This window comes from Solanum dulcamara, chromosome 9, assembly GCF_947179165.1.
Source record: "Solanum dulcamara chromosome 9, daSolDulc1.2, whole genome shotgun sequence".
In the NCBI taxonomy this organism is placed as follows: domain Eukaryota; kingdom Viridiplantae; phylum Streptophyta; class Magnoliopsida; order Solanales; family Solanaceae; genus Solanum; species Solanum dulcamara.
The window spans coordinates 35,085,286-35,102,334 of record NC_077245.1 but is presented as its reverse complement, the minus strand read 5'-3'; the positions used below and the strand labels follow the sequence as shown (position 1 = coordinate 35,102,334).

Sequence of the window (17,049 nt, the reverse complement as noted above, 5' to 3'; positions counted from 1 at the left end):
AGTATTTCTAACATATCATTATTTCCTTCTGGTTCAACCAATAGTCTTATAGGTATAGTGTTATCTTTAAATCTTAAAATAGTTTCTATCATGTTTGTTATTTCATGTTTCTTTCCATTAAAATCCGTATAAAGATGATTATCTTTTAATTTATATTGTTGGAGATGGTTACATAGCCTAAGGCTAATATAATTTCCACTGGCTCCTGTATCTAATAGGATGTTAATGGGAACAAATTGTATTCCATTAAAATATTCTCCTTTTATCTTATAGTTTCTTATTTCATCATTTTTTGCTTCTAAGATAGGTTGTCTAACTCTTTCTGACTGTGTTCTTCTTATCATCGCTGTAGGATTTATGACTCGAGTTTCCTCAAAGGATAGTCGAGATGAGGAATCTTGTTGATTGTACAAAGGTTTAGATTGTAAATCTAAATCTAATGGTGTATCTTCTATTTCTTGTATCTGTGTCATACTAGGCATTTGTATTTGACTTACTTCCTCAAATAGATGGGGATAATCTATCGTCTCTTTTATGGCAAAGCAATCAGAATGATGTGTATTAGAAATAGTATATGAGATTATGTATTTTATCGAATAGGGTCTATTGTATTTATGAAAGAAATCTTTTCTTTTAAAATCTTGTATTAAACTTAAAGTTTTATCAAAGTCTTTATCTAGAAGATGGTAAGAAATTCTAGGATAAATATTAAATTTAATCTTTCCGTATTGTAAATTTCCTCGTAGTATTCCTAAACAGGCTTCTTTCCTGTTTATTATCCTATTATCTATAATAGCTAAATCTATTGGGGTGTCTAATCCTTCTCTAAAGGTAGATTTTATTATTATCTGGATTGCTCCTATGTGTATCCATCCTAGAGTATTTCGAATTTCCGTTTTTATTTTTCGTAATTTATCTTGAATATCTTTTTTGGATAATAAAGGAATCATTATTTTATTAGAAGTAACTGAAACTTCTAACGCTCTTTCTTGGATATTTAATCCATAAAATAAATGATGTTGTCTTTTTCTTAATCTGAATCTATCCAGTATATTTACATCAAATCCTGAGTAGTTAGTCAAAGAAAACTTTTCTTTTTGTATTTGTTTTAATTTTCTTTTATCAATAAAAATATCTTGTTTATATTCTCCAACTTGTTCTATCGTTTCTTCTATTATATCAATTTCTATTTCATTACTCATTTTGACTGTCTTCATCTGACGAAGAATAATAATTTGTATCAGTTAAAATAAATATTGTATCGTCGGAATCTACTTCTTCAAAATTATTTAGTTGTATAAATTCTTCTAAATTTATCATTTCTTCGATATCTTCATCGATTTCTATTTTCTTATTATTATTAGCAAATTTCTTTGGACATCTATTGGCATAGTGTCCTATCTCTTTGCAGTAGTAACATCTACATTCTTTTGGATTTTTTCTTTTATTATTCCTTTTGTAAAAAGGTTTTTGATATCGTGTATATCCTTTCTTTTTGTAGTATCTAGCCTTTCTCTTTTTAAAATACTTTTTCTTAAAGAGTTTCTTTTTCTTATATTTTCTTTTAATCTTTTTGTAGTAATAGGGACTTTCACATCCAATCATTATAGGCATTTTAGGATTATCACAACATAAACTTATTTTCTTTCTTAATCCTTTTGTTGCTTTAGCTAATATGGCATCGGCACACCATGTACTAAGACTATCTTTTAAATGCGTTATTCTTTTTCCTAAAGTATCGGCTGTTCCGGGATTATAAGTATCTATTAACTTTCTACCCCAAGGGTCTGGTATCTTAGTAAAAAACATCGGTAAATACATTTCTGTATTTTTACCTCTATTGTAAACATAGTAATAATAATCTTGAAAGACACAAATATATTTATCTATTTCACACATATCACATAATTGTAATCTTAACAAAGCAATTTCGTATTTTTTAATCGTTGCAGGGTCTTTTAAAATATTACCTTCTCCGGCAAATTCTAATCTTATAGCTTCGGTAGCTCTTGTAATTAAATTAGCAATATTATCATCGGCACCGAAAATATCATTTCGTGTGGCATCATTTAAGTTTTGCCAAAATCTTAACACACTATTTAATAGACTTCGTTCTATAAAATGTTTAGTGGTTCCATAATCCATTTTGTTTACTGTTACTGCTATCCTTAAAGAAGTTTCCCATTTATCTATAGCTTCTTCAGTATTATTAATACAATCTAAATCTAGATATATTCCAAACAGATTAATCGCTTCAGTTTTCATTGATCCTACTGGAGTGTGACTATCTTTTGTTCTTATTGCAGCATTTATTCCTGCATAAGCCCTAGAGGGTTTATTAAAACTTGTTCGGCTGGTTTCAGCCTGAGTAGGGAGCTCAGTAATATTGGGATTAAAATCTACTTCTGGTTTGACTGAATCCATTTTTAAATTTATCATATCACCTTCATTTTTTAACTGGATTCCTTTTATATTTATTATAAGGCTATCTATTTCTGAATTTTCGGAATCGGAACTTACCATTTTAAATTATTTCCTCCGTATCCTTCAGGTATTTTTATTTTTGAAACATGGGATCCTATAATATCTAAGGTTTTATTTATAGGTTCTTTATCAATTTTCATTTCTTTTTGATCTAGTATTTCTTTTAAAGTTTGAATTTCTTTAACTATTAAATTTCCAAAATAAATTATCGTTCTTTGTATTTCATATAAATCTTGCTCTATTTTTAGAGGATCTTTCTCATTCAATAATTTATAATTGGATTTATTTTCCATTTTATCCTAGACTAGCTATCTGATTTTTGAAATAATAGTTTCTTAGTAAATTTATATTATGATTTTCATTTATTATATCTTCATTATTAGCAAGTATTTTTTCTTGTACTCTCTTTATCTGTTCGGACATGGTTGGATCTAATTTTTGTGAATATCTTTTAAGAGCCTCATCTTTTATCTTAGCATTTTTTAAATTTCTTAGAGATGTCCAATATAATCGGTGATCTAACCTTATCTCTGCGAAGGAGGGTTGTCGTTTCATTATCCTATACTTGAAGAATGAGTTTCAATCTCAATTTTAATAAGTTTTATATTATCTGTTAGTCCTTTTATGACTTCATCATGATCATCTAGAATTCGTTTTGTCCTAATTATAGAATCTAGCTCGCTTTTGTTATCTTTTAACATTAAACGTAATAATCTTTTGCATTTTTCTTTACTGTTTTGGGTATCTTTTAAGTGTTTTCTAAACTTCCACAAGTAATTATTATCTATTTTTATATCTGCAAAAGTAGGATGTCTTTTCATTCTATATCTATATCATTAAAATTTTCATAGCACTTTAGTGAGTTAGTTATTCTATCAAATTTATCTTCACTATTTTCTTGTCTAATCTTTATCTCTAAAGTTGACATGTTTTGTGTAATATCTATTTCCACGTTTTTAACGTCTATCATGTTAACAATTTTCTATTTCTTGTATCTGTGTCATACTAGGCATTTGTATTTGACTTACTTCCTCAAATAGATGGGGATAATCTATCGTCTCTTTTACGGCAAAGCAATCAGAATGATGTGTATTAGAAATAGCATATGAGATTACGTATGTTATCGAATAGGGTCTATTGTATTTATGAAAGAAATCTTTTCTTTTAAAATCTTGTATTAAACTTAAAGTTTTATCAAAGTCTTTATCTAGAAGATGGTAAGAAATTCTAGGATAAATATTAAATTTAATCTTTCCGTATTGTAAATTTCCTCGTAGTATTCCTAAACAGGCTTCTTTCCTGTTTATTATCCTATTATCTATAAGAGCCATGATAGACGTTAAAAACGTGGAAGTAGATATTACACAAAACATGTCAACTTTAGAGATAAAGATTAGACAAGAAAACAGTGAAGATAAATTTGATAGAATAACTAACTCACTAAAGTGCTATGAAAATTTTAATGATATAGATATAGAATGAAAAGACATCCTACTTTTGCAGATATAAAAATAGATAATAATTACTTGTGGAAGTTTAGAAAACACTTAAAAGATACCCATAACAGTAAAGAAAAATGCAAAAGATTATTACGTTTAATGTTAAAAGATAACAAAAGCGAGCTAGATTTTATAATTAGGACAAAACGAATTCTAGATGATCATGATGAAGTCATAAAAGGACTAACAAATAATATAAAACTTATTAAAATTGAGATTGAAACTCATTCTTCAAGTATAGGATAATGAAACGACAACCCTCCTTCGCAGAGATAAGGTTAGATCACCGATTATATTGGACATCTCTAAGAAATTTAAAAAATGCTAAGATAAAAGATGAGGCTCTTAAAAGATATTCACAAAAATTAGATCCAACCATGTCCGAACAGATAAAGAGAGTAACTTTCAAGAGCAGAGTAATATTATAACAGTATTGAAATTATTCGCTCTAATAAAAATATTGCAGCAGATTTTCTCATCAGAGATGGAAAGAATTAAAGACCATCTTCAAGATATTGATAAAGGATTTAAAGATATTCAAAAGGCAGTTTCAGATATTATCGAAATTGCTAATTTCGATTGTGAACAACTGATTGCTGACAAATTAATCAGCGTATGTGCCCAGATAACGTCCAAAATTGGACAATGCAGCGATTCTTATGATATTGTTAATAGCTTGATAAAAGCTAATAAAGATGACAATACCTTGACAAAATACGGAAGAAAAAGATAAGTATGAAAATATATCTTTTAGACCCCAATTGCCTCAAAAAGGAGTTACTTTGGGATATAAAGAAAAATTCGATAAGATACTTCAAGCCATTGGAGATCAAGAACAGATAATGGGAGATTTATTTTCTCTTAAAACTACTCCCAACAGATATATCGATTTTACGGGGATATATCCTCGAATCAATTATTTGCAAGATTCATCCCCTCAAGAAATTAGATACTGGTATGATTTTGGAGCGGTAAATTCTATTTATCTTACGTCTCCAAATTTTCCGGAAATTAGTAGATTACCGTCATGGGTACAAGACGGAGTTAAAGATTGTTATCTGAATAACCCAACGATTACCATCAAAGATATTTTGGTCCTTAAGTTTATTTCTGCCGGACTGGATTTTTACAAAGAAGAAAGATATCCTGCCTACCATTTTATGCAAATTGGAAAGGCCGATGATTTTAATATTATAAATAATTTTCAAGAAAAGATATTTCAGAGATTCTCCAACAAAGATGTCCATTATAGACGTGCTATTGGATTAAGGATTGTGTTGCAAAACATGGAACATAGTTTCAAAAGAGGATTCAGGACCTATGGAGGAACGAAAATACATTCCTCAATTATGATTGCCCCTGCTAAAACTACACCACCATCGGCAAAAAGATATATGCAAACCAAGATAGACCTGATTAATAAGGGAATTATTAAATCAAGTCCACAAGCACAACAACGATTATGTGAGATGAGAAAGAACTCCAAAGGGACGTGTGAATTCTGCTCTCCGAGAAAAGAAAAGATAATTGAAGATGTCATGTCCACATCATCCGAATAAAGCTCTTACGTGTGGAAAAAGAGATAAAGATCAAGATGTAGAAGATAAGGATTCATTTTAGTAAGATAGAGACACATTTGTCATTTTGTGATAGGTGGTCCAACTATCTTTGCTACTTTGACAAATGGAAGAAGGAGATAGAAATAGAAGAGAAGATACGCAAGAAATCAAGGATAGAAGAAAAGACAAAGGAGAAGATAGCGACATTTATCTAACCTTTTGTCATTTTGTAATAAGATATGATAGTGACTAATAGCTAATATTTTGTCACTTTGTAAGTAAATAATATGTGTAGAAAAAGATGACACTATTGTTAGATAGAAAAGTCTTTAGAGATTTAGGATAAGTATAACGTCATTATACTTATGACTATATATTTGTCTACGTCGTTAAGCGTGCTTGGGTGATAGTAGCATTGGGATGGGTGACCCCCTGGAAAGTGAAAAAGGGAACGAAACAAGTATGACAAAAAGAGATTGTAAGTGCGTGTTAGTACAATGATACACATAGAATAGAGTAAGCCAAGAGCAGAAAAGACTATGACTAAATGGGAATGCACCTCATGCAAATGGTACAAGAATAATTGTGCAGCCTACGAGCATTGGCATACTAAGAGTAAGATCAAGTGATTACTCGATAAAAAGAAATCAGTAATAGCAATGTGACTGCCATATTTAGAATCTATTAAAGAAAAGTGTAAGATGGTTCGAGGCAGAACTACTAAGATGTAATCGGTATTAAGGACAAAAGTCATAGTGGAGCCCTGACCTCGACTAAAGGAGGTAAGCCACTAGTATAGCGATGTTCAGGCATTTTTTGAATTGCTCTAAGTACCTACACACGTTGATGATATTTTAGTTTTGTCTGATAGTCTTGAAGAACACTTGATACACCTAAATAAGTTTACTAACTTATGCTTAGAAAATGGATTAGCACTTTCTAAAAAGAAAGCAAGTTTATTAAAAAATGAGATAGAATTTTTAGGAATGATAATTGACGGACATGGTATAAAATTACAAATCCATATCGTCGAAAAAATATCTGTTTTCCCAGATAAATTAGTTGATAAAAAAGCAAGTACAAAGTTTTTTAGGAATACTTAACTATGCTTCGAATTATATTCAAAATTTCGCTGAACTAAGAAAGCTATTTAAAGAATTATTAAAAAAGGATAAGAGCTTTGAATTTAACGAAGTCTTAATAAAAAAAGTAAAAGATATTAAATCCCTTTGTAAAAACTTACCGAAATTATAATTACCAAAAGATAGTGATGATTTAATTTTAAAAACAGATGCTTCGGAACAGTGCTGGAGCGGAGTATTAAAAAAGATAGATTATGATCTTAATAAAAATAAGATAGGAGAAAGTCTATGTAGATATTATTCCGGAACCTTTTCAGATACACAAACTAGATATCATATTAATGAAAAAAAATTGTTAGTTGTAGTAAAAAGTTGTCAAAAATTATATTACTTCTTACTACCTAATCGATTTACTCTTAGAACTGATAATACTCAAGTAAAAGGCTTTTGTTCATAATAATGTTCCGTCAAAATCGGAATATAAATGATTTATTCGATGACAAATGTTATTATCCGAATATTCCTTCGATATCGAAATTGTTCGAACTAACAAAAATATTGCAACAGATTTTCTCACCAGAGATGGAAAGAATTAACGACCATATTCAAAATATTGATAAAGGATTTAAAGATATTCAAAAGGCAGTTTCAGATATTATCGAAATTGCTAATTTCGATTGTGAACAACTGATTGCTGACAAATTAATCAGCGTATGTGCCCAGATAACGTCCAAAATTGGACAATGCAGCGATTCTTATTATATTGTTAATAGCTTGACAAAAGCTCAAAAAGATGATAATACCTCTACAACTACGGAGGAAAAAGATAAGTATGAAAAGATGTCTTTTAGACCCCAATTACCTAAAAAAGGAATTACTTTGAGATCTAAAAAAATTTTCGATAAGCTATTTCAAACCATTGTGTGTAGGTACTATTATTATTACTATTATTATTATTACTATTATTATTATTATTACTATTATTATTCATATTATTATTATTACTATTATTATTATTATTATTACTATTATTATTCATATTATTATTATTACTATTATTATTACTATTATTATTACTATTATTATTACTATTATTATTATTACTACTACTATTATTATTACTATAATTATTATTATTACTATTATTATTACTATTATTATTATTATTATTATTATTATTACTATTATTATTACTATTATTATTACTATTATTATTATTATTACTATTATTATTACTACTATTATTACTACTATTATTACTATTATTATTACTATTATTATTACCACTATTATTACTATTATTATTACTATTATTATTATTATTACTACTACTATTATTATTACTATAATTATTATTATTACTATTATTATTATTATTATTATTATTATTACTATTATTATTATTACCATTATTACTACTACTATTATTACTATTATTATTACTATTATTACTATTATTATTATTATTATTATTATTACTATTATTATTATTACCATTATTACTACTACTATTATTACTATTATTATTACTATTATTATTATTATTATTACTATTATAATTACTATTATTACTATTATTATTACTATTATTATTAGTATTATTATTACTATTATTACTATTATTATTACTATTACTACGATTATTACTACGATTATTACTACTATTATTACTTTTATTATTACTATTATTATTACTATTATTATTATTATTATTACTATTATTATTATTACTATTATTAGTATTATTAGTATTATTATTATTATTAAAAAATTATTCCACCAACCTCGTAATTACTATTATTACTATTATTATTACTATTATTACTATTATTATTGCTATTATTACTATTATTATTACTATTATTATTACTACGATTACTACTACGATTATTATTACTATTATTATTACTATTATTATTATTATTACTATTATTATTATTATTAATATTATTATTACTATTATTAGTATTATTACTATTATTATTATTATTAAAAAATTATCCCACCAACCTCGTAATTACTATTATTACTATTACTATTATTACTATTATTATTACTATTATTATTACTATTATTACAATTATTATTACTATTATTATTACTATTATTACTATTATTATTACTATTATTATTACTATTATTATTACTATTATTATTACTACGATTATTACTACAATTATTACTACTATTATTATTACTATTATTATTACTATTATTATAATTATTATTACTATTATTATTACTATTATTACTACGATTATTACTACGATTATTACTACTATTATTACTATTATTATTACTATGATTATTACTACGATTATTACTACTACTACTATTATTATTATTATTATTATTATTATTATTATTATTATTATTATTATTATTATTATTATTATTATTTACTACTATTATTACAATTATTATTATTATTATTATTATTATTATTATAGGATCCCATGTTTCAAAAATAAAAATACCTGAAGGATACGGAGGAAATAATTTAAAATGGTAAGTTCCGATTCCGAAAATTCAGAAATAGATAGCCTTATAATAAATATAAAAGGAACCTAGTTAAAAAATGAAGGTGATATGATAAATTTAAAAATGGATTCAGTCAAACCAGAAGTAGATTTTAATCCCAATATTACTGAGCTCCCTACTCAGGCTGAAACCAGCCGAACAAGTTTTAATAAACCCTCTAGGGCTTATGCAGGAATAAATGCTGCAATAAGAACAAAAGATAGTCACACTCCAGTAGGATCAATGAAAACTGAAGCGATTAATCCGTTTGGAATATATCTAGATTTAGATTGTATTAATAATACTGAAGAAGCTATAGATAAATGGGAAACTTCTTTAAGGATAGCAGTAACAGTAAACAAAATGGATTATGGAACCACTAAACATTTTATAGAACGAAGTCTATTAAATAGTGTGTTAAGATTTTGGCAAAACTTAAATGATGCCACACGAAATGATATTTTCGGTGCCGATGATAATATTTCTAATTTAATTACAAGAGCTACCGAAGCTATAAGATTAGAATTTGCCGGAGAAGGTAATATTTTAAAAGACCCTGCAACGATTAAAAAATACGAAATTGCTTTGTTAAAATTACAATTATGTGATATGTGTGAAATAGATAAATATATTTGTGTCTTTCAAGATTATTATTACTATGTTTACAATAGAGGTAAAAATACAGAAATGTATTTACCGATGTTTTTTCCTAAGATACCAGACCCTTGGGGTAGAAAGTTAATAGATACTTATAATCCCGGAACAGCCGATACTTTAGGAAAAAGAATAACGCATTTAAAAGATAGTCTTAGTACATGGTGTGCCGATGCCATATTAGCTAAAGCAACAAAAGGATTAAGAAAGAAAATAAGTTTATGTTGTGATAATCCTAAAATGCCTATAATGATTGGATGTGAAAGTCCCTATTACTACAAAAAGATTAAAAGAAAATATAAGAAAAAGAAATTCTTTAAGAAAAAGTATTTTAAAAAGAGAAAGGCTAGATACTACAAAAAGAAAGGATATACACGATATCAAAAACCTTTTTACAAAAGGAATAATAAAAGAAAAAATCCAAAAGAATGTAGATGTTACTACTGCAAAGAGATAGGACACTATGCCAATAGATGTCCAAAGAAATTTGCTAATAATAATAAGAAAATAGAAATCGATGAAGATATCGAAGAAATGATAAATTTAGAAGAATTTATACAACTAAATAATTTTGAAGAAGTAGATTCCGACGATACAATATTTATTTTAACTGATACAGATTATTATTCTTCGTCAGATGAAGACAGTCAAAATGAGTAATGAAATAGAAATTGATATAATAGAAGAAACGATAGAACAAGTTGGAGAATATAAACAAGATATTTTTATTGATAAAAGAAAATTAAAACAAATACAAAAGAAAAGTTTTCTTTGACTAACTACTCAGGATTTGATGTAAATATACTGGATAGATTCAGATTAAGAAAAAGACAACATCATTTATTTTATGGATTAAATATCCAAGAAAGAGCGTTAGAAGTTTCAGTTACTTCTAATAAAATAATGATTCCTTTATTATCCAAAAAAGATATTCAAGATAAATTACGAAAAATAAAAACGGAAATTCGAAATACTCTAGGATGGATACACATAGGAGCAATCCAGATAATAATAAAATCTACCTTTAGAGAAGGATTAGACACCCCAATAGATTTAGCTATTATAGATAATAGGATAATAAACAGGAAAGAAGCCTGTTTAGGAATACTACGAGGAAATTTACAATACGGAAAGATTAAATTTAATATTTATCCTAGAATTTCTTACCATCTTCTAGATAAAGACTTTGATAAAACTTTAAGTTTAATACAAGATTTTAAAAGAAAAGATTTCTTTCATAAATACAATAGACCCTATTCGATAACATACATAATCTCATATACTATTTCTAATACACATCATTCTGATTGCTTTGCCATAAAAGAGACGATAGATTATCCCCATCTATTTGAGGAAGTAAGTCAAATACAAATGCCTAGTATGACACAGATACAAGAAATAGAAGATACACCATTAGATTTAGATTTACAATCTAAACCTTTGTACAATCAACAAGATTCCTCATCTCGACTATCCTTTGAGGAAACTCGAGTCATAAATCCTACAGCGATGATAAGAAGAACACAGTCAGAAAGAGTTAGACAACCTATCTTAGAAGCAAAAAATGATGAAATAAGAAACTATAAGATAAAAGGAGAATATTTTAATGGAATACAATTTGTTCCCATTAACATCATATTAGATACAGGAGCCAGTGGAAATTATATTAGCCTTAGGCTATGTAACCATCTCCAACAATATAAATTAAAAGATAATCATCTTTATACTGATTTTAATGGAAAGAAACATGAAATAACAAACATGATAGAAACTATTTTAAGATTTAAAGATAACACTATACCTATAAGACTATTGGTTGAACCAGAAGGAAATAATGATATGTTAGAAATACTGCTAGGAACCACTTTCCTAGATAGTGTAAAACCATATGATATTCTTGATCATGGTATCAAGATTACTTACGACGATAAGATAATTTTCATATCAAAATGACAAGCCCATATAGTATCTATATACCAATAGGAATAACTTATAAAGATTATAAAGCCGAATATTTTGCTGCCTATATAGATAACGGATCAGGAATATGTTGCTGTAGACCAGACGTATTCCCTAAAGAATACCATTGTAATATCCCCTAAAAACGTTGTATACGATGTTTCAATTTTTGCCTAAATATAATACAGCCTCTGTATTTTGGTCATAACTTTTCATAGAAATATCCAACTTGAGTGATTCAAATTTCTGAGTAACCACAAGATCATTACCTACAACTTTTATGAAGACCATATTTTAAGATTCGGAGGTTAAGTAGGTCAAATAAATTAATCTTTGTAAGGTAGGATGCTGTTATGGAAATGAGTATTTATAGAAGAAAAATCATATCTCACTGTAGGTTTATCCAAATTGGTTGATTCTTGAACGATATGAAACTAGACTTTCATATCTACAATTCTTATGAAGACACCAAATCCTAATAAGGAATTTATCTTATTCAAACGTAGCTCCCAAAAAGAGTATTCTGTCAAAGATAACTCATTTCACCTACCATAGAAAGATCTAGATACATTTGACATCACTCATGACATAAATTGTCCTCCATTTAATATCATCCATGACATCAATATATTCCACTAAATTTTCATATTTTTATTTATAATTATTTTATTTATTGTTAGGTCATCTTTCCCACCTATAAATACCCACCTTATTTCCTCATTTTATTCATCAAGCTTTCTCAAGCAAATCTTCTCTCTATACACATTCTCAAATATAGTTTTAGTTCTTAGTAGTGAAGAAATACTATTCCGGTGATTCATATATTCCGGGTAGTACACAAAACGTCCCGGCAAGGAGAGAAGCTAGGACTCAAGAGTGTTCATTAAGTCTTCCGGTACCAACTAAAGCTTCGGTTTCCAGGTATGTAAGGTTTCAATGAGAGTATTCCTTCCACTCTCATGTCTAAATTATTTTGATTATATGATAAATTATATTTATTTTCTTTAAGCTTTACTCTAAGTTATGTGGTGTTTATCCATGAATTCTTCCATTCATATAGTCCAAAAACTCTTTCAATTAAGTCTCTTGATTTCAAGTAATATTTTTGTTATGGTAATTTTTATTTTTACTTAATAGTATGAATCATGGTTAAACTAATGATTATTGGTCTATTTTGATACAACATAATTTTATATGTATGAATTGATGGATTGCAAGTAATTTATTTATTTATATTTTTAAAGGTTGTTGAAATTCATGGTGGGTTGTTTAAAGCATGATTTTTAATGAATGGATTTCAAAGTATTTATGAATATTTATTTACATACATATTTGCAAGTTGAAGTGATTTGAACCCACCTAGTTTTACTATGTTTTTAATAAAGTTTAACTTGAAATCTTTGACTCCAAATAAATGTTTATGAAAGCAATATCCATGATCAAAAAGGGAGTCTTATGAAATGAAAGAATGATGAAATGATATGAATGATGGATTCTTTATGCAATAAGGACAATTCTTGCATATTTGAATTATCAAATGTTTTAATGAGCTATTCTACCGAATATGATGTTTGAATTCTCAAGTTATATGCTATGAATATTTTGAAGTATTAAAATATTCTGTGGGATTGACTTAGCACCGAATGAGGCATTGAGGTGGGATTCGGTAAGGGAATCCTAGTAGCAACCCCTTGTCTCATTAACTATGTGCCAACATAGGAGCCCTTGTAGGCTTAGGCTAATGGATCCATAAATAGCCCTTAAAGTTAAAGTTAAAGAAATGAATGAAGTTGACGGAGTTCTACCTGACAAGTAGTCTCCCCGGCCAACGTAGGGGGTTATGTTGGATTCTATGTAATAGCTCGCATGGTCTTAAATGTCGGTTATGGTTAGCTTCCCACAAAATGAAAGTTTTAAAGGATATCCATATGATTTATTATGCATGTATTACATTATGTTCCATATTACATAAATGTTATAATATTTTCTCAATGTTCATGCATCCTTACATACTTAGTACATTCAAAGTACTAACGCATACTCTTTTGCCTACATGATATCACCATGTAGGGATCAGTGCTCCTCCTCATTCTCCTCCACGTGGCTAGTTGATATTCCATTGAAGACTACTTTTGGTGAGTTCCCATGTTCCGGGAACAATACTCCTTTATCTTTCTAGTTTATGATATGTTAAGATATTTTACTATGGAATTTCTTCTATTATGATTGAGGGTGAGCTAGGGACTTGTCTTAGCCCCGTTAAATCTAATAGTTAGAGGTATTATTGGACATATGTAAGTTGAAGATTTATTATGATTTTCGCTTATTTATTTATCATCATTACCTATGAAAGGCTAAAAGAATGCTAAGAGGCTTGTTTGAGGTACTTTCGGGTTCCTCATTCGCCATGTCACGTCTAGGCCCTAGGCTTGGGTCGTGACAACCATCAAGAATTACCCATTACTAAGGGAAAAGATATATCTAATAATATTGTAACAATGTCTAAAGGCATTGCTCAACCGATCATACTACTAGGATATTTTCTAATAAAATATCCTCCATTTTATTTCCATAATACCGAACAAGATATTCTATTAGGAAATAACTTTTTAGAAATGTTTCATACCGTTTTATATGATAGAGTTTTATTTCAAATAAAATTCAAAACTCCTTGTCAACATATTATTGTGGTAAAACGATTTAAAACTGCTTATTCCAAAAGATTACCTATTCACTTTAAACCCCGCACAGCCCAGCGTGGTGATATAGGATATCAAGATAAACCAATTTTTCCAAAAAGTACTTCATTACTTCAATACGATACTGATTGGTACAACCCTCAAACAATAAATAAACAATCTAACAACTTGTTAGAATATCAAATAACTTTTAATAAATTAGAAGAAAGTTTAGACATGATTAAACAAAAGTTAGAACAATGTTTTTCAGAAAATCCCTTAGAATTTTGGGATAAAAATAAGATAGAAGCCAAGTTAGAAATGAAGGACAAAGATAAAATTATTAGAGTAAAACCAATGAGATATAACCCTGATGACCAAAAAGAATTCCAAAAACAGATTAAGAAATTATTAAGCTGTAGAATAATAAGACCTAGTAACTCTCCTCATAGCTCACCAGCCTTTATGGTTAGAAACCATGCAGAGATAGTAAGAAATAAACCAAGGATGGTTATTAACTATAAAAAATTAAATGATAATACTATATTTGATGGATATTTCTTACCACATAAAGAAAGCCTAATTAATAGAACTACTAACAAAAAGATATTTTCTAAGTTTGATTGTAAAAGTGGATTTTGGCAAATAAAAATGAATAAAGATAGTGTTCATTATACTGCATTCTCTACCCCGCAAGGGCAATATGAATGGTTAGTCATGCCATTTGGATTAAAAAATGCACCACAGATATTTCAAAGAAAAATGGATAATATCTTTAAAGATTATGACTATATATTTGTCTACGTTGATGATATTTTAGTTTTATCCGATAGCCTTGAGGAACACTTGATACACTTAAATAAATTCACTAACTTATGCCTAGAAAATGGATTAGCACTTTCTAAAAAGAAAGCAAGCTTATTAAAAAATGAGATAGAATTTTTAGGAATGATAATTGACGGAAATGGTATTAAATTACAAAGTCATATCATCGAAAAAATATCTGTTTTCCCAGATAAATTAGTCGATAAAAAGCAAGTACAAAGCTTTTTAGGGATACTTAACTATGCCTCGGATTATATTCAAAATTTGGCTGAACTAAGAAAGCCATTTCAAGCATTATTAAAAAAGGATAAGAGCTTTGAATTTAATGAAGTCTTAATGAAAAAAGTAAATAATATTAAATCTATTTGCAAAGACTTACCAAAATTACAATTACCAAAAGATAGTGATGATTTAATTTTAGAAACAGATGCTTCGGAACAGTGCTGGAGCGGAGTATTAAAAAAGATAGATTATGATCTTAATAAAAATAAGATAGGAGAAAGTCTATGTAGATATTGTTCCGGAACTTTTTCGGATACACAAACAAGATATCATATTAATGAAAAAGAATTGTTAGCCGTAGTAAAAAGTTGTCAAAAATTATATTACTTTTTATTACCAAAAAGATTTACTCTTAGAACTGATAATACTCAAGTAAAGGTTTTTGTTCATAATAATCTTCCGTCAAAACCGGAATATAAACGATTTATTAGATGGCAAATGCTTTTGTCTGAATATTCTTTTGATATTGAAATTATTCGCTCTAATAAAAATATTGCAGCAGATTTTCTCACCAGAGATGGAAAGAATTAAAGACCATCTTCAAGATATTGATAAAGGATTTAAAGATATTCAAAAGGCAGTTTCAGATATTATCGAAATTGCTAATTTCGATTGTGAACAACTGATTGCTGACAAATTAATCAGCGTATGTGCCCAGATAACGTCCAAAATTGGACAATGCAGCGATTCTTATGATATTGTTAATAGCTTGATAAAAGCTAATAAAGATGATAATACCTCGACAAATACGGAAGAAAAAGATAAGTATGAAAATATATCTTTTAGACCCCAATTGCCTCAAAAAGGAGTTACTTTGGGATATAAAGAAAAATTCGATAAGATTCACGGGGATATATCCTCGAATCAATTATTTGCAAGATTCACCCCCCCAAGAAATTAGATACTGGTATGATTTTGGAGCGGTAAATTCTATTTATCTTACTTCTCCAAATTTTCCGGAAATTAGTAGATTACCGTCATGGGTACAAGACGGAGTTAAAGATTGTTATCTGAATAATCCAACGATTACCATCAAAGATATTTTGGTCCTTAAGTTTATTTCTGCCGGACTGGATTTTTACAAAGAAGAAAGATATCCTGCCTACCATTTTATGCAAATTGGAAAGGCCGACGATTTTAATATTATAAATAATTTTCAAGAAAAGATATTTCAGAGATTCTCCAACAAAGATGTCCATTATAGACGTGCTATTGGATTAAGGATTGTGTTGCAAAACATGGAACATAATTTCAAAAAAGGATTCAGGACCTATGGAGGAACGAAAATACATTCCTCTATTATGATTGCCCCTGCTAAAACTACACCACCCTCAGCTAAAAGATATATGGAAACAAAGATAGATTTAATTAATAAAGGTATTATTAAATCAAGTTCACAAGCACAACAATGATTATGTGAGATGAGAAAGAACTCCAAAGGGACGTGTGAATTCTGCTCTCCAAGAAAAGAAAAGATAATTGAAGATGTCATGTCCACATCATCCGA

The 17,049-nt window shown here is 28.1% G+C and overlaps 1 pseudogene; it reads right to left on the bottom strand.

The window, feature by feature from the left end:
* The window catches only part of LOC129903647 (11-beta-hydroxysteroid dehydrogenase B-like), a 71,377-nt pseudogene extending 68,953 nt beyond the window's left edge, over window positions 1-2,424 (bottom strand).
* Window positions 2,425-17,049: the final 14,625 nt, after the last annotated feature.